Raw genomic sequence first — 25,087 nt, 5'->3', positions numbered from 1 at the left:
CCACTACACTCTAATACTCACACTCTAATACTCACTACTACTCACACTACTACTCACACTCCACTACAATACTACTCACCCTCTACTATTCACCCTCTACTATTCACCCTCTAATACTCACACTACTCACACTCTAATACTCACGCTACTACTCACACTCCTACAATACTACACTCTAATACTCACACTCTAATACTCACACTCTAATACTCACACTCTAATACTCACACTCTAATACTCACACTCTAATACTCACACTCTAATACTCACACTAGTCTAATACTCACTCTACCCACACTACTACAATACTACTCACACTCTACTACTCACGCTCCACTACACACTAATACTCACACTGTAATATTCACACTACAACTCATACTACTACAATACTACTCACACTCTACTACTCACACTACTACAATACTACTCACACTCTACTACAATACTAATCACACTCTAATACACACTCTACTACTACAATACTACTCACTCTAATACTCACTACTACAATACTACTCACACTCTAATACACTCTACTACACACTAATGCTCACTCTAATACTCACACTCTAATACTCACACTCTAATACTCACACTACTACTCTAATACTCACTACTACTCACACTACTACAATACTACTCACTCTAATACTCATACTACTACTCTACTACTCACACTACTACTCCAATTCAAATAACTTTATTTCGATTCCTCATGGAAATCATAAAAGTATACATCAATTTAAAAGGCACTTGAACTGCGATAAAATCACAATATATTTTTACATATTCTATAGTAAAACCACAATACATAATTACATAAATCTGATTTTCGAAAACATTCAATATCGGTTTCTGATTACAAGAGCTGATCTGATAAAATTCAATACAGCATTACAGATATTTACAGTTGACAGTGATAACAAAAATTCATAACCTTCTTTATAATAGCACGTTCCAAGGGATAATAGTAATGGTCTGATAAAGGTATTTCTTGGGACCTTATACAAAGTGCAAAAAAGGATACGGTGCAGGGTATTTTGCGAAACCTTATTATTACAGGGACAACAAGGTAACTTCTCCCTCCAACCCCCCTGCTTTGGAAAAGCAAAAAGGAAGTGTAAAGTACCGAGGCGAAACCTTGTGAGATAGAAACGCCATTGCGTGTTCATAATATATGATAAATAAAAGGGTCGCACTAGCCTTCCCCGAACACGTAATACATGTTCATTCTTTAGGGAACCCAATTTAAGACTATACGCTTTTTTTTATAATTTCCTTAGTATCCTTATTAAGCATGTCAGGATTTGTAAACATAGTGCCTAACCCAATTTTATAAAAGGTATCTCTGACATATCGGAGCCATGGGATTTCCCTGTAATGCTCAAGTTTAAAACAATCTTGAAGAATATCTTTTGTCAATTTCAATTCATCGGATTGCCAAACTTTAGACCATAATACTAAAGGTGCAACGTGAATAATATCACTTACAAACTCAATTCCAACCTCACCATGGAAAAATATATTTGATGTGCCAGATGGGACAGATAGTAAACGTTTTAGAAACTTATTCTCCATAATCTGTATCTTTTCACAATTATGTGACCCCCAGACACCAGCACCATAGGTCATAGCAGAAACACATTTGGCTTTATACAAAGATGTTATTTCAGCTATACGTCGTTGTCCTAATTTACTAGCAAAGCGAAAGAGAGCTTCAATTGACTGTGTAACCTTTTGAACTCGGGCTAACATCAAGGGTTCCCAGTTCAGTTTTTTATTAAAAAGGTTTCCCAGATAATTGAAGTTATCAACTTTCTCTATATTGGAGTCCCTCACCCTGAATTTGCGAATTTTAACACTTTTCGAACCGCAAGTCAGGGCAAAAGATTTAGTAAAATTGACCCCAAGATCTAATTTTCCCATACACATATCAAAGGCATTCAGACAAATCTGCATGCTATTGGGGGTAAGGGTCATTAGGACAGTGTCATCTGCATATGACAACATTGGAATTCTTTTACCATTAATTTTAGGAAAATCAGCACCAGTTTCTAACAGAAAACCTTCTAAACCGTTTGTATAAACCAGAAATAAAAAAGGAGCTAAAATACATCCCTGGCGGACGCCTTCAGTAGATAATATAGGTCTAGTTTTCTCTCCTCCAGGGCCATATCTAATTCTAACCATTGTGGCGGTATGTAACCTGCGGAGCAGAGTGACCAAAGGCTCCTCAAACCCCATAGACTCCATCATACGCCACAATTTATCCCTGCATACCGTATCAAAGGCACTGGACAAGTCCATGAATGCCAAGTAAATAGAATTATTCTTGGCACCCATGTACTTGCCCATAATCAGTGCTAAGTTCAAGCACTGCTCAGTAGTTCCTTTCCCACTACTACTCACACTACTACTCACACTCCACTAACACTGTAATACTCACACTACTACTCACACTACTACAATACTACTCACACTCTACTACTCACACTACTACTCTACTACAATACTACTCACACTACTACAATACTACTCACACTACTACAATACTGCTCACACTCTAATGCTCACACTAATACTCTACTACTCACACTAATACTCGACTACTCACACTAATACTCACACTACTACTCACTCTACTCAGTCTTATACTCACACTCTAGTACTCACACGCACACTCTAATACGCACACTCTAATACGCACACTCTAATACGCACACTCTAATACGCACACTAATACTCTACTACTCCAACTACTACTCTACTCAGTCTTATACTCACACTCTAGTACTCACTCTAAAACTCTAATACGCACACTCTAATACTCACTCATACTCACACAAATACTCACACGAATACTAACACGAATACTCTCTACTACTCACACTACTACTCTACTACTCACACTACTACACTGCTACTAACACTCTAATACGCACACTACTACACCACTGCTACTCACACTAATACACACCATACTACACTACTACTCACACTCTACTACTCACACTACTACACTGCGACTCACTCTACTACACTGCTACTCACTCTACTACACTACTACTATCTACTACAATACTACTCACACTCCAATACTCACACTCTACTACTCAAACTACTCAAACCACTACTCAAACTACTCTACTACCGACACTCTACTACTCTACTACAATACTACACACTCTACTACAATACTAACACTACTACAATACTGCTCAATACTACAATACTACTCACACTACTACTCTACTACAATACTACTCACACTACTACAATACTGCTCAAACTACTACAATACTGCTCACACTACTACAATACTACTCACACTACTACAATACTACTCACACTACTACAACACTACTCACACTACTACAACACTACTCACACTACTACAACACTACTCACACTCTACTACTCACACTACTACAATACTGCTCAAACTACTACAATACTGCTCACACTACTACAATACTACACACACACTACTACAACACTACTCACACTCTACTACTCACACTACTACAATACTGCTCAAACTACTACAATACTGCTCACACTACTACAATACTACTCACACTACTACAACACTACTCACACTCTACTACAATACTGCTCACACTACTACAATACTGCTCACACTACTACAATACTGCTCACACTACTACAATACTACTCACACTACTACAATACTACTCACACTACTACAATACTACTCACACTACTACAATACTACTCACACTCTAATACTCACAATACTCAAACGAATACTCTCTACTACTCACACTACTAAACACACTACTACTCTCTACTACACTCTACTACTCACACTACTACTCACACTACTACTCACACTATACTACTCATACTACTACTCTCACTACTACACTACTACTCACTCTACTCAGTCTTATACTCACACTCGTACTCACACTCTAAAACTCTAATACGCACACTCTAATACTCACTCATACTCACACGAATACTCACACGAATACTCTACTACTCACACTACTACACGAATACTCACACAAATACTCTCTACTACTCACACTACTACTAACACTCTAATACGCACACTACTACACCACTGCTACTCACACTAATACACACCATACTACACTACTACTCACACTCTACTACTCACACTACTACACTGCTACTCACTCTACTAAACTACTACTCTACTACTCACACTCCACTACTACTCACACTACTACTATCTACTACAATACTACTCACACTACTACTCTACTACAATACTACTCACACTAATACTCACACTCTAATACTCTCTACTACTCACACCTACAACATGCCCCTTCCAGATACCGAAGTGTTATCCATTTGGAACCCCCACTATAGGAGTTGGAAAAACTGCTCTCATTCTTAAAATGCAATTCGTACATAGAAAAAAGCATTTTAGAGCGGGCAAATGCAGAATTGGAGCGTTTTAGGCCTAAAACATTCTTTGTCTGGACCCTAAAACCAGAATTACACAAGATCTGACATAAATCAACAGTAAGGAGACCAAACAGACATGTCAACACATCAACAATATCCTGGTATCACCAACATTCAGGGCAGGTCACAATCTAAGACTTAGGCTGTCACCCGTAACCAGAGATAAAAGTTGGTTGAGACCCTCAAGCGCCAAGGATTTTTGTATTTTTTTTACATCGTTGAAGAGCAGCATGTGCCAGTGCCAGTGTCAAACTAGGCCAGTGGACATGATACTTGTTTTTGTAAACCACTTGGATGTCACTTTTATTCCAAGGCTAGTTGATATCAGACTAATTCCATATTTAGCATAGTAATTCATGGATGATGACTGATTGCCCTTAATGGGCACACAGCTTCAGTCTGTGTTTAACCGCGTGCTCGTCTTTTGCTTTGGTATTTTGGCACTCATTGTAGTAATGTAATGGAAAGGGTTGTCCCTTGAATGACGGCAAACAACTGTGCCCTTGACACTGAATATTTAATCGAAGAGAGAGGTACCAAATGTTTTTAAATGTACTGAAACGCATTACCAATAACCTGATATCAAAGTTGAAGATTATCTTTCAGTATATAATTCGGAGCCCTGCGCTGAGCCATTTTCAAAGAATCTCTGGGACTTTGCAAGGCAGACGCACTTAATCTTTTAGATGCAGTGGACGGAGGGTAAATTAGTAGAGGGACGGCAGTGATTTGTAGCAAAGCAGCACGAGCACGGGTTACCATAATAGAGTATTCCTTATAATTTGATTCTTCTGTCGATTTAGACTAGAGCACAAAATTCAAAAGAAATTTTTAACAAATCCATATGCCAACAAAAAGCAAGCAGGTGTCCCAAGCTTTCATAATGGTAAGTAACAAAATAAAGACAACACCAGGATTCTTTTGGGTACTCCCAACAGTTAATTGAGGAAGAACCCATATTGGGAGCTGAAATGAAAAAATCTATATAGACAGGGGACAAGTGGGGGGTACACACAGGTACACTGCGTCCACCCACTATTTTCCGGGGGTGTACGCTATCCACCCTACCAAGAAGTTGAACAGACATAAGTGTGTTGAACTTGTCCCGGTGTAATTTTCAGATGCAAGGACACATTCAGCAGTGTCTGAACATGGTGTGCTTTCCATTCCCAGCAGCAACGTGCAGGCATGAGGTGGCTTGTTTGAATATGCTGACTGGAGGCGGTGTGGAACCTCACACTTAAAAGTAAATGCAACGGAGGAGAAACAAAGGCACACAGCTTCTCATCTCTTCACAGGTACTTGAGAAGCATGCTTTTGACTTTGTTCAGTGTGTGTATATATATATATATATATATATATATATATATATATATATATATATATATATTTATTTATTTTTGTGTTGATCTTTCCCAGTATTTACACAAGTAATTTCAATAGCACTGTTTTATAACACTACATATCCTAGTGCAGGGTGTGAGAGCTCTTTACGAAACATACACATTGTACATTGACAGTAAATCATGCAAGTGTGTAAATCAATGTACAAGATGAGGGACTTGAGACAGGGTTACAAGGTGTAGGAGAACTGCAGGTATCAAAAGGATCTCTGTATTAAAAGCAGTAACCCACTTACCTATCTACATAAAATAAATACTGGTCCTCTGCATGGTACATGATGTGTTTACCAGGAGACATTAACATTCTATACTACTTTGATTCAAATCTGGGACTTCACAAACCACTGATCTCTCCCACAAATTCGTTAACCTCCAGAGTTCTCACTGTTACTTCCATTCCATTAGATTTAGTGGGCACCTGTGCAGCAGATGCCTTGGCTTAACCCAATGAAATATTTTAAAATGCAGACTTTGCAACCAATTAAGCAGAATAGATCTGCTGCCACGCTTCTCCTTGTTGCCAATATCTTTGTGGCAGGGTTTAAAAAATAAATGCATTGGTTGAGGCCCAGATTTTGCGCCAGGATTGTGACATTTTTGGCACAGCCCCAATTCAAATTCTAATTTGTTAAATCTCATAATGCGCTTAAATGTACTCATGCTATATCTGATAAACGTATGTATGAGGTATTAATATCTGATGTCACTTCTTGTTTTGTCACTTCCAGTTATGTCACATGCAGTGTCACGCGTCGTGACACCATGTGCTGTGAAGGCACGCATCATGCTTTCACTTGCATACTACCTAACTTGGTTTGTCCCCCCACTTCTTTTTAATATGACTTGTACCCTGTATACATATATACACACATACATGTACTATACACAGTAAGTGAAAATTGAGTGAGTGACACATTAGAAATAGCCATTGAAATGAGATAGGTTTTACCATATCACCCCCTCAGTATTCAAAAAGGTTTTACCATATTCCCCTCAGAACTCCTTTTGAGAGAACCCCTGCCTTCAAACCCCACATTCTCAGCCTCTGCCCCCATGTGTAATCTGTCCACGGGATTTAAATATTACAACTTCCCAATTAATTTCTATATATACGTTGAGAAGATACCACCTGCCCCCCGCAACTTTAAGCTGTACCTTTAAGTCTTCTCAATCCTCGAATAAGCTCTTCACCCAATCTGCTTTAAAATCAAGTATTTAAACTAAATGGCAAAATTAGTTCCTATGTGATACCCCTCACTTCCATATGTGAATTGTCTATAAAATTAATCTCTGGGCACTTTCACCTACACTTCAATCTTTAAAAGTTTACAGGTATGCTACGTGGCACTACTTACACGCACCGTCCCTGAATCCATCCTACTGTCCGTCACTCGTTGCTGATCTTTCCGAAGCTATCGGTAATTTTAGTACTTCCAGGTCGCCCAACAACCAGTGTCGCTGTTGAACATATTCTGAGAGTCGTTGGCGAACTGGAGGGCCTTTCTCCTATGCAAGGTGCCCCATGATTGGACGTTTATTGCCACCGCAGCCAATCCTAGCAGCCGAACAGAATTCATGAGTGCTGATTGGTTGGAGAGTACACGGGGGCGTGGCGGCACTGGCAGACTAGGCCACGTTGATATTTTTTTGCAGTGCTGGGCTGGAATGGCGGGGAGAAGGGAGCGTGTACTGCGAAGTAGGGCTTTTGTGTGAAAGTTGGGATTTGACACGGTCTGTGTTCGACTTGACAGACGGTCCTCAGTTTTCCTCACAATACCGAACCTTTGGACTCACTCGAGCTGACAGCCGTAGGGGGCGCGGCCGGTGCTCTATAGGATAGCGGTTGGCAGTTTTTGGGGCATATGTCGGCTTTCTAGCATTTACTGACTGATATTTCATTTGTGATGCGATACTGGTTCATTGCGCATCTTGCTGTTACACTGACTGCTCATAGACATGTCAGATACCATGTCAAAAGTTTTGGCATGACTGACTTGAAAAGTCCCGTGTTAGACGTCATGTTGGTATATTTGAAGAAAAAAAATTATGACGTTAGGTACTGTAAAAACCTCAACTATATGTTACTTTTCTTTTATCGTGTTAATGCTATTTGCAAATTGAATTACAAAAAATCCTTTATCAACCTCCCCTGATGATTATAAATTATTGTAGTCGATACTTCATTAACTAAATCCCTTTATCACAGTTTTCTCTGATGTCAGCTACTTGGGTCTGACTTTATACAACCTTTTCATTTCGCATTTTGAATTTGATGTCCTTTAACTCATAATCTACCAGTTTGCTTTTACTTCCGCTCTTTGCTGGCCACCTCTTTGAACACTCATTATTTAACCCTCCCTTAATGATAAACATCTAGTTTAAAACAATAAAAATAGGTGTTAATATAGTACTAGGGACACCTTTTGGATTACCAAACCACTCACCAGTTTCTGAGAACCGTTTCCAATCACAATAAACGCTGTGCAATTTCTCAGGCACCTGATTCTTCCTAAAACGTAATCTCATGCCTGATGTTAGTGATATTTGAAACATAACAGTTAATCAGATCTCTATGGTCCCAGAAAGCCTATTTGATGTAGTGCAGGCTATCGTCCTTTATAGAATAGAGGTCAGAGTGAGCAGGGCTGCATCTCAGTAACCGTACTCCGCTATGCAGGATAATCCCAGCAGAAGTGCTCCTTTGCCAAGTGAAGCACAGAGGCTTTTTACATAATAAAAGCACCATTTCAAATGCACAGTGTCAAAGGTGCAGAGCTGATGCAATTGTTGTGAGAGCTTTAACGCTGTCTCCAACTGTAAAACCAAATAAACGGACATCGCTACTGTGTACTTAGCCTTGGATAAAGTATACAAACAACATGATATACAAGTTCACCTCTTCCTCCTCAACTGTCACTTTAATTATTGGAAGTCCTGAAGTCTGGCTCCCCTCTAGACCCTTGCCCGAATTCCGTGCTAACTGTGGCTGCTCAATCTATTAATCCTAAAGTGAACAACCTACTTAACCCCTAGCTGGCTACGGGAGTGGTACCATTAGTCTGGAATAGGGCGAAAGTGCTCCCTCTGTTTAAAAGAAACGGCAGATGATCCTAAGCAATTGGCTACCTATATGCCCATCTCTCTTCTCCATGCCTTCTCAAGATTCTGGAGCAGGAAGTCAGCTGCCAACTCTCCCTTTACTTGGAAGATAAAATATTACACCCCAGCCAATCCGGTTTTCGACCCCATTTCAGCACAGAGGCAGCGCTTCTGGAATTGTTGAACACGTTAGTAACACCCTTGACAAGGGAGGCAAGGCCATTCTGATCCTCTTGGACCTCACTGCAGCTTTCAAAACTGTGCCCCATTCTAAACTTCTTGAGCGTCTTCATGAGATAGGGATCAGAAACATGGCCTTGAATTGTCTGGTATCATTTTTGAGTAATCGTACTCTGGAAGTTTGGCTAGCCCATATGCCTCTCAAGCCAGAACCCTGACTGTGGGTGTACCCCAGGGATTTGCCCTTAGCCCCACCCTGTTTAATATTTACCTCATGCCCCTGGCTATGCTGGCTACTGAAGTGCAACCCTGACTGAGATTGTGGTCTTCGATGATGTCCCCCACAATCTTGTGAGAACCTACTGGCCGAGCGCTGTGCCCCAGCCTGGCCCCCTCCAAAACTCTGTGAAGAATCTTGGCATTAAAATTGATAGCGCCCTCTCTTTACAACCACAGATTCAAGCTCTAACCAGCTCCTTCTCCAACACTCTCCGCATGCTAAAAAAAATTCTACCTCTTCTGTCTGAGTCAGCAGGTTGAAATGTTATTCAGGCTCTTATCATGATGAGACGGGATTATGGGAATGCCCTCTTCCTTGATCTCCCTGATTTCCTTCTTAGTAGACTCCAGGTGGGGCAGAATTCGACGGCCAGAGTGCTACTCGGACTCCCACCTAGGTCTCGCATGTCCTTTCATCTGAGGGCCCTCCACTGGCTCCCTATAAAAAAGAGGATTATTTTTAAGGCCATGGTCTTAATGCCTAAGGCCTTGCATGACGCAGGCGTGATATACCCCAGAGAGAGTATTAGCAAATACATTCCAGCGCTTATCCTGCTTTCCTCCTCCAGGCGCCTTGCAAGTGTGCCCCAGATCAACCGACTTAGAGTAGGCGGGAGATCCTTCTCTTACTTAGGGTTGCTCACCTGGAACAAACTCCTGAAAGACCTCCGCATGGTCAGCAATCTCTCTGCCCTCAAGAGGAAACTGAAGACGTGGCTTTTTATGCAATAAATCTAGGTACCCTGATCTGTTGCCCTTAGCCTGAGTGCAGGGACACTCTGTTGAGTAGCTGCGCGCTTTACAAATCGGGTTAACATAGCATCGTAATATTTAAACAGAAATCGAATAACCACACCAACGGCTGACCTCTATATTGCACTCAGTTCCAAGAAATCATGGTTTGGTGCACTCTCACTCCATCGTTTAGTGATATTACTGCATAGCAGAGTAAGATTCAAAAATGGAAAAGGAGCAGTGCACCCTACAAATAATCTCTAAGTCTTCAAATATATTCTTAAGAAACAAGTCTTTTCTTATTTCCATTCACTTGTTTAAATAAATTGTATATGGTCCGCAACTAGCACATGCTGCCAAATGCAGTTCCGATTGAATGCTGGCACGCTATGGGAGTGCTGTGAGACGGATTCTGGTATCGGTAGGGGCATAGTTTTTTCCTCATAGTTCACTTTGTATCGTATTTCTTGGGCCTATATGTACTGGCATTAACCATTATGGAATGTTGAGAAATAGGAAACCATATGTGACCGGATACAGATTACTAACAATAATTTAAGGACCATTTCCATCATAGAATAAAAATCACATAAGCCCTGAGGAAATTCAGTGTATACTGAACAAAACACCTTGGCTGTATGTGCTGGTTTCTGGACCATTCACCGTTTTTTAAAACAAGTGAATGGAAATAAAAAGGACTTTTTTCCTAAAGAATATATTTGAAGACTTACTGATTATTTTTATGGTTGCACCGTTCCGTTTCCATTTTTGTATGATAGTAATATTTACTAAGAAACAAACTGCATGTAGAACAGCTTCTCAGTACTATATCGTGTAAGTGTATAACTTGTAAAAAGTCATTATTAGAAAACAATGTCAGGCTAAAACGTGAAACTAAAATGAAGACTCAGACCGGGCCTTGATATACTTTACAAAAACATCATTCAAGGCTACACCAACAGAAGGAATCTTCTACCACCTGATTAGGACTATGTTACTCCCTTTTCACAACTATCATCCTTCTCATTAAATTAATTCACTTGATAGATGTGGGAAAACTCTAAACCTAAGTAGCAGCACGTGCCCAGTTGGGTGCTGGGACTTCAAAATAATTTGTCCTTCCACACAGATAATAAATCCTCCTAATAATGGGCTCTCATCCAGTCAAAATCCACATAACTTTCTTCACACTTACTCCAACACACTATTGTTTTATTCTGGTTCTTTTTAGGTCTCGTGACCTATCAATGCGCATGCGCATTGAGAGAAGCGAGACTATAGGGCTTTAAACAAAGCTTAACTAACTGTGGCGATTTGGTGCTGTGCCCGTGCGCTTTTAGGTCAATGCGCAAGCGCATTGACCTAAAATGCGCGTGCACAGCATCAAATCGCCAGCCATCTGTTCCCCAGCTTGGATCTCCTGGCTGCTCCTCCCCTAATTATCCGCACATCAAAGGCTGCTCCCGCCCCCTGCTTCACACTTCAAACGAATGCTACCGAGAGCATTTCCCGGCCGGCCGCTTTTAATTTCATTTCGCAAGCAGTTCCCCCTCCTCCCTCTCCTGACTTTCTCCTGCCTGCCACACCAATCCAAACTGAGGCGCTGCTGCTCCAGTCCCTGTATTACTCCCACTCATCTATGATTAGGAATAAAAGACTGTCGGTTAAAAACAGTTTCAAGATAAAAATGGTTTCCCATTACTTTTGCAGAATGTTCTGCATTTCCTTAACCGCCTCCAACTCTCCGACTTTCACATGCACATACCACTTTGCTGATACTGACCGAGACATGCGCTTTATAAGCAGGAAATAGAATTCTACAGGAAACAATACTACCGAAGACCATTCGAGGGTGTGAGCTCAATGCCACCGAAGAGTACGTACAATTATTATACTTAAAGTTCAGTCAACTACCCTTGATGCACGGACAACCTTTGAAGAAAGTGAAAAGCATGTACCCTCACCCTCACCCTCACTCACCCTCAACCCCTCACCCTCACTCACCCTCAACCCCTCACCCTCACTCACCCTCAACCCCTCACCCTCACCCACCCTCAACCCCTCACTCACCCTCACTCACCCTCACTCAGCCTCACTCACCCTCACTCACCCTCAACCCCTCACCCTCACTCACCCTCAACCCCTCACCCTCAACCCCTCACCCTCAACCCCTCACCATCAACCCCTCACCCTCACTCACCCTCAACCCCTCACTCACCCTCACTCACCCTCAACCCCTCACCCTCACTCACCCCCAACCCCTCACCCTCACTCACCCTCAACCCCTCACCCTCACTCACCCTCAACCCCTCACCCACCCTCAACCCCTCACCCTCACTCACCCTCACTCACCCTCAACCCCTCACCCTCACTCACCCTCACTCACCCTCAACCCCTCACCCTCACTCACCCTCAACCCCTCACCCTCACTCCCTCACCCTCACTCACCCTCAACCCCTCACCCTCACTCACCCTCAACCCCTCACCCTCAACCCCTCACTCACCCTCACTCACCCTCAACCCCTCACCCTCACTCACCCTCAACCCCTCACCCTCAACCCCTCACCCTCACTCACCCTCAACCCCTCACCCACCCTCAACCCCTCACCCTCACTCACCCTCACTCACTCACCCTCACTCACCCTCACTCACCCTCAACCCCTCACCCTCACTCACCCTCAACCCCTCACCCTCACTCACCCTCACCCTCAACCCCTCACCCTCACTCACCCTCAACCCCTCAACCCCTCACCCTCAACCCCTCACTCACTCTCACTCACCCTCACTCACCCTCAACCCCTCACCCTCACTCACCCTCAACCCCTCACCCTCACTCACCCTCAACCCCTCACCCACCCTCACTCACCCTCAACCCCTCACCCTCACTCACCCTCAACCCCTCACCCTCACTCACCCTCACTCACCCTCACCCACCCTCAACCCCTCACCCTCACTCACCCTCACCCTCACTCACCCCCACCCTCACTCACCCTCACCCTCACTCTCCCTCACCCTCACTCACCCTCAACCCCTCACCCTCACTCACCCTCAATGCCTTACCCTCACTCACCCTCAACCCCTCACCGCCTCACTCACCCTCACTCTCACTCACCCTCACTCACCCTCAACCCCTCACCCTCACCCTCAACCCCTCACCCTCACCCTCACTCACCCTCAACCCATCACCCTCACTCACCCTCAACCCCTCACCCTCACTCACCCTCACTCACCCTCACTCACCCTCACTCACCCTCACCCTCACTCAACCTCACTCCCCCTCACCCTCACTCACCCTTACACTCACCCTCACCCTCCCTCACTCACCCTCACTCACCCTCACCCACCCTCACTCACCCTCAACCCCTCACCCTCACTCACCCTCAACCCCTCACCCTCACTCACCCTCACTCACCCTCACTCACCCTCACCCTCCCTCACTCACCCTCAACCCCTCACCCTCACTCACCCTCACCCACCCTCACCCTCACTCACCCTCAACCCCTCACCCTCACTCACCCTCAACCCCTCACCCTCACTCACACTCAACCCCTCACTCACCCTCACTCTCACTCACCCTCAACCCCTCACCCTCACTCACCCTCACTCACCCTCACTCACCCTCAACCCCTCACCCTCACTCACCCTCAACCCCTCACCCTCAACCCCTCGCCCTCACTCACCCTCAACCCCTCACCCTCACTCACCCTCAACCCCTCACCCTCACTCACCCTCAACCCCTCACTCACCCTCAACCCCTCACCCTCACTCACCCTCAACCCCTCACCCTCACTCACCCTCACTCACCCTCACCCTCACTCACCCTCACTCACCCTCAACCCCTCACCCTCACCCACCCTCAACCCCTCACCCTCACTCACCCTCAACCCCTCACCCTCACTCACCCTCAACCCCTCACCCTCAACCCCTCACTCACCCTCACTCACCCTCACCCTCACTCACCCTCACTCACCCTCAACCCCTCACCCTCACTCACCCTCACTCACCCTCAACCCCTCACCCTCACTCACCCTCACTCACCCTCAACCCCTCACCCTCACTCACCCTCAACCCCTCACCCTCACTCACCCTCAACCCCTCACCCTCACTCACCCTCACTCACCCTCAACCCCTCACCCTCACTCACCCTCAACCCCCTCACCCTCACTCACCCTCAACCCCTCACCCTCACTCACCCTCAACCCCTCACCCTCAACCCCTCACCCTCAACCCCTCACCCTCACCCTCACTCACCCTCACAACACATATTGTGTTACAATAGGTGTCACATTTGCGAAAGATAAAACTATTGGCATTGTAAATAACAAAGCTATTAATTTCACTATTTTCAAAACAAGCACATAAATAAAAAATGTGTCCTTTACAATACCAATAGCTCAAACTTTCCTAATGCGAGACCTATTGCATTGCTGTGCTTCTCTCCCCTGCTGCACTCTCCTGCTCTCTAGAGATGTGGCCTAACGACCAGAGCTGCCATCTAAATCACGTAAATACAAAACATGTTGCATTCCAAATGCTATAAGTGTCACATTCGCGAAAGTTATAACTATTGGCATTGTAAATGACAAAGCCATCAATTTAGCAATTTTAAAAACCAACAAATAAATAAAATATGTCATTTACAAGACCAATAACTCCAACTTTTCTAATGCGAGACCTATTGCATTTCCAATGCTTGTTACATAGTATCCACATTTGCCCTTTCTTTGCTTGATCAAGACTGAGTCTTGGGTGCGCCTTGGAATTTCTGACTTTCATTTCTTGCTTTTCCAGTTTAACCGCTTTGTCCTCTTCCAACTTCCCACTGAACCTCACCTTTCGTTCATTTAGCTCTTCCACAAACTCCTCATCTCTATTTGATCTGTTTTTGAATTTATTAACAGCATTGTTAGTTCAGTTCATTTGCATAATGTAAGCAATGAACTTAGATATAGTCCGCAGGATTTTGCTTCCATAAGAATGCAAGGTTATAAGAGTAGGCACATTTTCTAAAGAAGCATCATGATTGGAAAGATATATTTCAAGAAGTTCCTGTCAATAGAATAGATTAATAAACACTCAGCAAGATAAAGGATAAGTAAAGAGAAGGTGATGAAAGGTGACCTGCTCAGCATCAGATGCAGGCAAAAAGATACAAACATAACAATCCTGTACTTCCATGAGTTTTAAATATTAGTCTAAATACCTAAATATACATTATCCCCAAAAGTTCCTACTGAATTATCTCTATGCAACAGTTTGCTATCTAATCATTCATCTGTTATGGACTGATTTATTTTAATTTAAAATGAGGCATGCCTAACTGTTGTGCTATATTCCTCTAATAAGCCAACAATGAATATTACAATTAAATCATTAAAGATAAATTGTAAGAATTTGCAGCAATTCTTGCTGTCTGGCATGTTTCTTCTAAAAAAAGTTCTAAAAATAAAATCAATAACTACAAATGTTGCCGTACAAAAGTCAATAAACGTTTGTTTTTTCAAAAACTCAGATGTCATTCAGTTCATAAGTCAATACCTACCTACAAGGAAGCCCTATATTTTTGACTGGATACCTAAGGTACACACCAAAACATATCCTGACTTAAAGATTTTGGTTCGACTCTCAGTTCAGTGTTCCAACAGGAAATTACTCCGAGATTATCATTTCAGCATTTTATCAGTTCATGTTCATGGAAGCTCTTCAAAGATGAGCTTACAATCTGTCGGATCAATCGTTTCTTCCTCCCAATTTTATGATTGCTGGCATCAACTTGATATGAACATTGAGGAAATACATAATGTCTTCTATCACTGTCACAATACACTATGTGCTCTGTTTCCTCTTCAATTGTTGAGTCTGTGCATCCTTTTAAATATTAATGTATGTATTCCTGTTCCTTTTGGTCACTCTACCTCACAAAACACTTTTCCACTTCTTATGACTGATTCTGATTCACAATGCTCATTTCCATCTTCAGATTCATTTTGGGCCACTGCTGGTGACCTTGCTTCATTTTAAACAGGTTGAGGATTGTTTTCAGTTTGGTCACCTTCACATCTCACAGCAGACTAACACTTGCCAGGAGTTCGAAAGATGTGAATCTTTAATCTCAGTCTCTCTTTTCTAGATGAGAGACTTTTTAGGATCCTCTCTTTGAGCTTGGGCCTGGCGTTCTACGGCTTCATCAGAAAGGATCTGCCAGCATTAATTTTGTAGAGGCTCAACTTGGGCTTCTACTTCTGAGCCCACACACTGAGATGGGGATCGATTTGGTGACACTGTGGCTGTGTTCCCCACTTCTTCATTGAATCATCTCAATATGTTTGCGTACAACATGTGAGTCCACTGTGGCAATCCGTCACATTTCACAGCAGAATTGACCACAAGAATCACCTGTTGCGGTCCCTTACAGTGAGGCGCCAAACAGGTCTTGCAAAAGTGCTTTTTCACCAAATTCCAGGTTTGAGGTTTGTGGCACTGCTTCTGCCCTGTTGGTGGGGTTTCCTAATCAATCTGACGAGAGATAGAATGCACCACATTGCAGTACTCAAGACCAATGTCATCTGTGATGTTTACATGTGCAGTTGCAGGGTTTGAAGGACCTCCCTATCAGAACCTCATGAGTGGAGAGTCTTGTTCTTTTGTTTGGTGTTCTTCAGAGACTCTTCAAAACAAGTGGGAGTACGTCAGGCCTTTTTGGTGATGCGGAGAAGCACTCTTTTCCAATCTTGGATTTCATTGTGCTGTAAACATATTCAACAATTCTGATGCTTCTGGTTGTTAGCTACAGTGAAACCTTTGGTAAATCTTTAGGGCTGTACAGAGTAGCTTCATTAGCTCATTCTTGAAATGGGTCCCATGGTCCGGTTCTAAAAAAACTGGCATGCCAGTCCTTGGGATCAACTCCAGCAATCATCGTTTGGCTACAGCGAGGCTCTCACATCTCCTTTGCCTCAACCCATCAGGAAAAAAGACAGACTACCACTGAAATATATCTCATCCCATTACAGATAGGCATCTCAACAAATTCCAACTGCAGGGGACTAAATGGCCCATCAGACTTTCCTATGTGACTCATGCTCAGAACTGTCCTCTTACCAGACCCCCCAGGATTTCGCGTATTGCCCAAAAAATTGCGAAATTGGCGCTTTTGTAAAAATACAGCGATTTTTACAAAAGTCCATGCAAAATATGAAAGAAAAAAAACTGCTGTTCATCCTCTCTTTACTGGCTCTGTGCAGCTACTGTGCCATTAAAGTGAGGGTGAGCAACAGGCAGTCAGCAGAGGTGATACATTCCTCTGTGGCCTACCTTTAAATACATCTCACCCCCTCCTGAGCAATTAGCCTGCAGACCCCACTCACACCTTTGTGTTCACCCTGCGGACCCTGCAGGCCATTTGAAATCATAAGTGTGCAGTATTTTTGTGGCGGGCACATGTTTTGCCCACCGCAAAAATGTCGCACAATTTGAGGTTTTAGGCTGCAAATTGTGTATTTTTTTGGGCATGAAATTTGCCACCCAAGGCCGCAAAATCCTGGGGGGTTTGTCTTACCGGCATTTATCTGCTGGCATGTAATATACTGCTGAAACAAACGTTTGGCAATGGGTCAGAAGAGGCGATTAAACCGTTATTTCTGAAATGTGTGTGTCGGAGGGAGGGTCGGAATTGAAAGCTAGGAGGCCGTATAGGGTGAGTAATTGTGACCAGATATTTATTGAAGGGTTTTTGGTATAGGCAGTTGAACAATGAGGAACGGGGAACGGGTTGTTGGGGTCTTGATCTCTAGGTACAGTTCACCAGGATGAGGAAATGGCTGCGCCGACGCGAGTAGACAACCTCCGCCCTTGGGTCTTGAACTATTCCTCACCGGTGGTGGTGGTTCTGTAGTGTAGTTCCTATATTCCCAATAGGCTCTGCGTATTGGAATAATAAATCCTGTAGTTTAGACGTAGGACTGAGGTCAACTAGATCTCTACCGAATCTATTAGACTTAATTGTGAGTGCCAGCTAGCTCAGAGGTCACTAGAAACTTTCTCGAATTCACAAGAAGGGATTCGTTTCTGACAACCGCATAAACATGACAACTTTGTTTCCCAAGAATAAGAAATCAATCTCTAGAGTCGCGGAAACAATAGATAGCTATTTTACTCAGTCATTCGTGCATGCTTCGTTTCACCAAAGGTGCTGAGAAAATAGAGAGACGGGCGTTTTCAATAAAAAGTATTTATTGAACAGTCTTCTTTCTCACGCATAAGAAATGTACTGCTACAATCGTAATACTGGTAATAAAGTACAGAGTATATAATAAGAACCGTATTATAAAGTAGTACTGTAAAAGCATGATATGGTTTCTAAGCCATAAATTGCCTTAACCACATTGGTGCTAAGGCAATTCCCGCTGGGTGCTGAAAGTCAGATTTTCCATTGTTCATGACAAGGTCAGCTCGTCATTAGCACAGCTCCAGTGTGCCTCATGACGAGCTGACCTTGTCATGAGCATGGAAGGGGTTAAAACGGATAAAATACATACAGTGTTAAAATGATGGCTAAAAGTACTCAACTGGTGCTTCTAAAATACGCCTACCCCGGTGTACCTGACCTAAGCCTAGCACAAGGGAAGAAGTAAGTGAGGAGTAGTTTAAGTTTAGTATTTTCTGCCAAGAATCTAATCAAGAATTCTCTAAGGGTCTAATCAGCTCCGTACCTTGGTTTAGAATGAAGGAGGTCTTGTATCGCTCTCTCAGGACTCGATTTCCCAGTAACCCGCAAGGGTAGCCTGGAAACACTGGAGCTGGATTTCTCGGCAGGAGAAAAGACAGAGTCTCTCAGTGCGTCAGCTGGAGGGTGGGCTTCCTTCGGCACTTGCTGTTGCAGGGCGTCGGGCAAGTAGTAAGTCGATCTGCTCTAAACCACCGTGTGTCTGCTTGGGCAAATCTAGGCATATTTATACTATGAAGGTGCCGAGTTTGACGTGTGATTGGACTTAATAACGTCATAGAAGACTTATTTTTTTGAAAACTCCATGATTTCCTAGATAAATTAGTATGCAGGCAAGGGGATGTCCCTAGCTGCTGAAGGCGGGTTTTTCTAAGAAATCGTTGCTGATTCTTGGAACATAGTGGAAGTAGCCATGCCGTATTTGGGCTGCATAGGCTCAGTCTAAATATGTTAATGATTTCTATGCCTATATAAGGATAGGATAATCCGTATCTATATAAGGGCATGAATCGGGAAAATTAACACTAGGGTCCTAGATTCATTTACAACACCCACTCCACGATCTTAAGTTCAATAAAACTAAATCTGTAAGCACTGAACATATCTAAAGCTGGTGTATACAATCCCACCCAAAATACAACATACAAAATTGCATTTGAAAAGGCTTGTTTGAATGTAATGAGTATAGAATATGCAGGTCATTATAGACATGAAGCATAGAAAAAACATTCTATCATTGTAAAATATATTCATGAAATGTCTCTGAAGCTTTACAGAAAGGAAAAATACATTTTCGAGACCATCCCATATCATACTTTAAAAGACCTTTTTGTTCTGATTATTAGGCCAAATATAGTCATTTAGGAAGTTTTTCAAAATAAATCTTTTTCTCTGAGAATAGTTCTACTTTAAGCAGATTACTGGAAAAAGGGCAAATTAGTAGATTGTTTTTGAAAAATGAAGGCCGAATTTCAGAGTTCAGAGAAAGCTGTGTGAAATAATCAAAAGTTATTCTCAGGAGTGTCAGGAGAAAACATCAGATCATCTAGGCTGACAAAGAAACCGTCTACCGTAGTAGGTGAAAGTGGAACCACTTCAGTTAGCAGATCAAAAGTGCAGAAGTGTGGATCATCGCCATCAGCGTTTGATGCATTAGCAATGTCCGTAGTAGATGGTACCTGTATGCCTGTAGTTTCGCGTATCTCACCCTCAGTTAGACTTGCCGGTGAGCCTCCTCAGAATAGGCAGCCGTTGGGGGCAACACGATGCATGAGCCGTTACTGGACCTAGCAAACCGTCAACATCCGATGGCAGTACTGATGGAAGTGTAAGACAAATGTCCAACACGCATTCCTGTCCGCAAAGCTGGCATCGAAGAACAGGTAAGATGCAATCTTGCCAGATTGGTCTGAACGATAGAAACCAGGTTGTGTTCAGATCTCTTAAACGAGCCAAGCCAAGAATCAGTGAAATTCTCTCACGATACCTCATGGCAAGGAGGCATTGTTCCATGGTAGTCTGGGTGTTGCTGGTGGCCAGACTTGCCATATCGGAGTAGAAGGAATAAAAATAGAATTCCTGCTACTAGTCCCAAGGTGAGAGGCAGGTCGCCGAACACAGAGTGCACGAAATTTGGAAAATGCCGAGGACTGCTTCAAATGGTGTTAACAGTCCCGAAAAAATTGTCTTAAATACATGTGCTATGCCGCTGGTATCAGGCATGTTTAAGATTTGACTTAACATTTCTGCGAAATGTACTGGGCAGTTTGTTGATAATAATGCATGTATCTCTGCAGAAGACCTTGCAACTTGCAGATCATTGGCCCAATGTAGGTAATGTCGATTTACCTACTCTTAAATACCGAATCATACCGATTCGGTATTTAAGAGTAGGTAAATATGAAGTAGGCAGATGTAGGTAAATTTTCTTTTTAAATTACCGAATCTGTATGATTCGGTATTTACCGATTCGGTAAATACCGAATCAGTATTTGCCATTGATTCCTATGGGCCTTGAAGCCCATAGGAATCAATGGCAAATACCGATTCGGTAATTACCGAATCGGTATTTGCCATTTCGGTAATTACCGAATCGGTAAATACCGAATCCTGCCAGGGGGGACGGGTGTCACTTTGACACCCTGTAGCACCCCAAGGTCAGGCTTGTGTGCCATGCGGCACACATACATGCCCTAAGGGCATGTCTGTGTGTCACATGGCATAGGTGTATATGCACAGATGTGCATGTACACCTGAATTCGTTATTTACCATGCAATAGTATTACATGGTAAATAACGAATTCTGAGGGTCCTGTGGCACTGTTTAAAGCGCCACCTACATCTGCATTTACAGATTCGGTATTTTTACCGAGTCTGTATTTACCAATTCGGTAATTTTACCGATTCGATAAATACAAATTCGGTAAAAATACCGAATCTGTAAATACATGCCCCCTACATTGGAAAAGGCATTTGCCGGTCGGTAACGGCCGTTACCGACCGGTAAATGCCTACCTACATCGGGCCCCATACGTTTCTCTAGACGAGGTCAGTGGCACATTTTTTTGTAAAAGAATGACTTTCATTCTGCTTAAAGTATCAATTCGTATAGAAGAGATATTCAGTGAAGGCCATAAGTCCGTCCCTCTGTCTGCCTTGTGCGTTGGATACAATACTTGCATACAACAAGTGACCATGGACGACACACTAACTAGATAAGCTTTTCCTGGCAACATGCCACAACAGCTGTGATCATTCAGCATAACGTAACTGCCATTGGATAGTTGCCTGAAAATTGGACCTATCACTGCGGAGGGTGTCCCGTGCAGATGGCATGAAAGGTTATTTGGAGAACCGTCGCAGGCTCAGTGTAAATTAATACCTTTTCACTAAAGTGTACCACTTAGTGAGTTGATACAATTATTACCACTAAGGAATACCTCTTTTCCCTTATTGAAACATTTATGTGTGTAAGGTAAAGTCCAGGTCGACCTAATGTTTTCTTTACCCAATCTTTCATACAGGCCCGCTGGTATATGCTGTAGACAATACTCGAACTTGAAAATCGTCACTGGTATCGTAATGGTGCCATGTATTATCCATTCAATGACAGGCTTCTCAGAAACTGTTAATGGTAATCTTTCCAGTTTTTCAATGCTCAGCACCGTATAGTCTGCTCCTTTTTGTGCCAAAGATATTTGTTTATCTGTAAGGTTAAATACAGAAAACGAAGACGTGTTGATTAGACGCCATGGCACATAGCCTGAACGCAGATTTTGCAACGTCCAGCCCAGCTGCATTATAGAACGTAATTGAGACTGGCCATGTTGTAACATTAGCAAGTCCTGCTCTATTATGTCAATTGCAGATGATACAATGCTGTCCAATGAATATATTCTGGAGGACAGAGTTGTTAACCCATTGCCTACTACGGAGAGAGTTTTCTCTAAATTAATACGATCAATTTCTCGTATTCTTTCTGCAGTTTCTATTTGCGTCACTTTCCAAGCTTCGTTGTACGCAGCATATATAGCGGCGTATTTGAAACGTTTTTGACGTGGTTTGGGAGGCCCCATTATGAAATCTCGTAAATCATTGCCTTCTTTAAGTAAAGATAAGTGTTGTTTGATTTCCGGAAGTGTAGATTTCTGTAGCCACTCAAGGCATAGCTTTCCTACACTATAAGTAGTTACTAACCCTGGATGTTGTCTCTGGGAGTATCTTTGATCTGGCCTATTTATTGTCAACCCCTGTGGTTTTTTTTCAGGAATCTATCATGACAGTTATTAGTGTCTGTGGGCCAGATTAACCATTTTTTCCAATCAGGATTAGTTTGGTTCTGTTTTAAAATATAGGGTACATCTACCTCCTCTTCTGTAGCATTATCACTGTCAGATGTGGGTTTAGGTATAGACGGTTTATTTAAATCTTTTATCTTAGCTAGGCCAAGACAAGAAGTTTGTTGAACAGTGTCATTTAAAAACATTATTTGTTCTGGTATAATGCAGGCTCTGAACAGGGCTCCTAAACCTTGCACATGCCAGTCTTTTGTGCCCCAGACAGTTTTTGTCTCGATGTTGTCTTTCCAAAAGTCAAAACCTAATGTAGACAGCTGAGCATAAAAGTTTGCAGAATACATTTGTTTAGTATTGGTCAACATTGTTTTCATTCCGGTCTTATTCTCATTTTTGAAATAAAACATTTCTGGATTTGTAACATTAAACCCTGTGAAGTATGGAAACTTTTCATAGAACGTTATTGAGCTGCCTTATGGCGGCGTTGGACAGTGTTCCCATTGATAATATGTATAAACATTTCTAGGGTTTGCAGATTTATGCAAATAATGGTGACCATAATGATTAAAACAATACATTTGTTCATAATCTGATGAACCTTGTAAGTATTCATGTTCAGTAAATTTAGCTGACATCTCTAAATCTGACATCATATTATTAATAGTCTCAAAGTCCCAATCATCAGAAAATGTGTTTGGTGATACAAAGTCACTTAAAGAGATCATGAACTGGTGCGGAATCTTCAGAAGCTCTGCCAGACCATAGATGTCATATTCAGTTTTGTCCCATGCTATACCACCAAGTATAAGAACGGATGTGATGTTCACTGATGAAAGATCTCTTCTTTCACGATGGGAAGATTTATAAGGTTTCAGGACTAAGTTGATTTTCTGACTTGCTGTGTCCATTGTATTATATTTTCCATCTATCATTCTTCCCAAGCTCAAAACCAGAATGAGCCAGAGGAGGGGGAAAAGTACTCCTAACACAATCCAAAATTCAATCCATGGTGAAACCAGATATACTTTCTCAAGTTGATGAAAGAGTTCTTTTATTTTTACGTTGAAAGTTTTATTTGCTGACTCATCTTCGGGCTCACTGGGATCCTCAGAAAATGTATCAAAGTTGATAAAATAGCCAGAGGCAGTTCTGTCAGTTGTTGGAATTGCATTAGGATTGTTATTAATTTTTGTAGCTGAATCTTCCTTTGTCATATTTGTATAGTCAGAGGCTACATCATTGTAGACAGGAGTTTCTTGACGAACTGTTATTTGGGTCTCAAGATGCACGAGTTCCATGACTTTGTTGCATAGTCCTTCATTTCTTACTGCAGGTTTATCAAAGGTGATACGTCTTTCATTTTGAACCTCTTGAATAGTAGCGAGATTTGGTCTTCTGCTACTTCTTGGGAGTCCACTGGACCTACTACTTATTATTGGCCACATATTGTGGTTTGACCAGGTCGATGGATACAACTCTGTTCTCCCTTTTTCCAGCAAGGCGCGGTAGTACTACAGATCTTGTTCCTTGAATTGCCAAGATAGATACTGCTATTCTGTAAGAAGGCCCACATTCCTTCTTCACCGCGATCTTCTCTCTGACTAGATCCCCAATCTTTGGAATCCAGACAGGTCTTCCTGGGACAGGTGGTTTTTCTTCAGTGGATGCTGGCTTTTGTGATGTGTTCTTCTTCTTCTTTCATTTAAGTCCTGTAAAACAGCCAAACGATCTTTGACATCAAAGGGTTTTTGTTCCACCACTGAAGTTTGACAATTGAGGTCTTCGATTAACATTCTAGTACCAAACAGTAATTCATACTGAGTGATTCCACCAAGATAATTTCTTGGCAGATTGTTAAGACTACGTTGGACACTTATTAGATGTTTTAAAGTTTGAATTAAATTGTTTACATGTAATAGTAACATATAGCACATCAATCTAAACAGATAGTGGAGGTACGTAATTCAGTGACCAATAGTCGAGTGAGAAGTGTAAGTCAATTAGTAGTCTGTAATTAGAGTGTCCATTTTCTGTTTATTCCCGAAGAGGCCTTATAACTCCAAAACCCACAGAGGGAGCAGGGGGGGACAACGACGAATATCGCAAAAAACTAAGGTCAGGGAAAACAAAGAATTAGATAACGTCAACAAGGAGGTGCAAGTTATCAACCTATCCTCTTTTCCCCTCACCTCTGACATGACAAAGTTACTCGCAAAAGGTTTGAGTTTTAATCCTTACTCCACCGGTGATATTTGTCAAACAAAAATAGATCTCTTCAAATTTGTCCGTAATCTAAAAATAAAAAAGTACTTTGCAGGTAAAGTTCCTGTTAAGAAAAATACCAAAAACATTCCTGATGTATTGAATGACAATGTTGTATATACAATAAAAGATATACAAGCAGT

The 25,087-nt window shown here is 42.3% G+C and overlaps 1 protein-coding gene across 2 annotated transcripts in view; it reads right to left on the bottom strand.

Annotated features, from left to right (window-relative positions):
- The window catches only part of YIF1A (Yip1 interacting factor homolog A, membrane trafficking protein), a 177,913-nt gene extending 170,547 nt beyond the window's left edge, over positions 1-7,366 (bottom strand). The window contains exon 1 of one of the 2 annotated variants that reach the window (XM_078660748.1): positions 7,232-7,366. The gene's annotated coding sequence lies outside the window, so the exon portion shown is untranslated. Of the gene's footprint in view, positions 1-7,225 lie in introns of both variants that reach the window. The other variant, XM_078660747.1, reaches the window with a different exon arrangement.
- Positions 7,367-25,087: the final 17,721 nt, after the last annotated feature.

The sequence above is a fragment of the Lissotriton helveticus genome, chromosome 9, assembly GCF_964261635.1.
Source record: "Lissotriton helveticus chromosome 9, aLisHel1.1, whole genome shotgun sequence".
Lineage (NCBI taxonomy): Eukaryota > Metazoa > Chordata > Amphibia > Caudata > Salamandridae > Lissotriton > Lissotriton helveticus.
Note: the sequence above shows the minus strand (reverse complement) of the source record. Positions and strands in the feature narration are given on the sequence as shown.